Source organism: Octodon degus, unplaced genomic scaffold (genome assembly GCF_000260255.1).
Source record: "Octodon degus isolate 3935 unplaced genomic scaffold, OctDeg1.0 scaffold00126, whole genome shotgun sequence".
NCBI classification, from domain to species: Eukaryota; Metazoa; Chordata; class Mammalia; order Rodentia; family Octodontidae; genus Octodon; species Octodon degus.
Window position 1 is genome coordinate 2,184,270 of NW_004524702.1, and position 1,860 is coordinate 2,186,129.

Consider the following 1,860-nt stretch of genomic DNA (forward strand, 5'->3'; position numbering starts at 1 on the left):
CCACTTGGGAGCCGGAAAGAAGAGGGTGGCCTACCAGCTGGCACAGGAGCCCAGGGACCGCTCCCGAGCTGCGCGCCCAGCAGGCCGCTGCTTCCCTGCACAGCACACACCTGGTGCCAGGCCCTCTGAGGTGCTGTGCTGCAGGTGGGAACCATAGGCCATGCCTGTTGCTCTGCTGTGTGACAGTAGCCAGGTCTCTCTCTGGCCCTCTAGTGTTAGGAAGGCCAGGAAGAAGCAACACGCGGGCCTTGGCACCTCACCGCTCAGCACCCCAGTACAAGGTGGGGTACCAGGAGCAACACAGCTCCACTAAGGCCAGGCACAGAGGGACAGCTTCCTGTCTCTGCGCGCAGGGGACGAGCAAGGAGAAGCGGCTCAGGTGGCCCTCCCCATGGGATGGCACTTGGGCTTTCGAGTGACCCTGCCTGATGATGACCTGTCTGTGGCTGCGAAGCCTGGCTCTGGATACCTTCTGCTCCTTCTAGGACAAGTGAGAAGGGTCATTCCTTGACACTGGTGCCTGCTGCTAGGCTCTGCTGCAATGGGGGCTTCCCAGGCCCAGGCAGGGGTCCAAATTCCCTACTAGTGCCCACCTACCCTACTAGTGTCCACCTACAGTGTCTGCCTCTGAGGACAGAGAAGCCACTCAAAGGTCACCTGCCATGGTAGCCAAAAGGACACTATCCTGGAGGGAAGCCCCACCACCACAAATGAAAGGAAGACACAGGACATGGTTAACTAAGGCTGGCAGCAGCCTCCAGTTCTTCACCCTTGGGGCTGCTACGGGTGGCAGAAGGTGAGGAGGGCAAGGTCTCAGGCCCCCGCCTGTTTCCAGGTGGAACCAGACCTCTTCCATCTGTTTTCTATCCAGAGATAGCACAGCGAGCGACCGGATGGTGTCCTCCTAAATCCCTGTCCACCCAGAACCCAGAGGTGTACCTTATTTTGGAAAGAGGATTTTTGCACATGTCATTAGCTAAGGATCTTGAAACAGGGACCTACTGTGTTAGGGGGCCCTCAGTACAGTGAAAGCCCCTCACGAGAGCCAGGAAAGGTAGCTTCAGTGAGGCAGACTGGAGCTGGCAGCAGATCACAGCCTCTTGGGCCTGGGAATGAGACACCCGGAGAACCACTGCTTAGAGGTAGAAGCAGAGGGGGCTCCGGAATCAAGAAAGAGCAGGCAAGAGAGGTGGGGACTGTGATGTGGAAGACAGTGCAGAGAAGGAGCAACACCTTCTGGGGCGCTGACTGCAGCTGCGGACACGAGGACCTGGCGAGCACACGGCCAGAGCCAGCCCCACCGCCTGGGAGAAACAGCGGCCTGGAGCTCAGCCAGGAGAGGCCCACGGTGAGGAAACACAGGCTGCAAACACAACGTGGGTTTCTCTGTGAGGATGACTCCCTCCGTGTGGCCAGCTGGCAGGGGCGGGGATCCACCACAGCGGCTGGCTGCCGTGTCTAGGCAGACAGTATTGAGATCCACTCGACAGGCTGCTCTGGGAATCAGAGGAGGCAGAACAGCCACACGCAGGGACTCCGGGGCCTCCCTGCCACAGTGACTGGAAAGACACGTGGAGAGAGGCAGAGCTGGGCGTAGACCGAGAAGTTCAAGCAGCGGGAGCTCAGGCTGCGGAGGCACAGTGGTCCCACCCTCTCTGTGGGGAGCCAGCTAGCTGCAAGGGGCTTTCTGAGGGGCTGGATTTGAAAGCACTGGGGCTGAGTCCAGCAGACTGCCTCAGCCTCCTCACCGCTGCTTCCAGGCAGAACTCAACCATCTGTTTGCTTTTCCCATCTGGGATGTGACAAGGCATGGGCCACGGCGTGGACACTTGCTGTGTTCCTGGGCTCACAGGCAGAGGA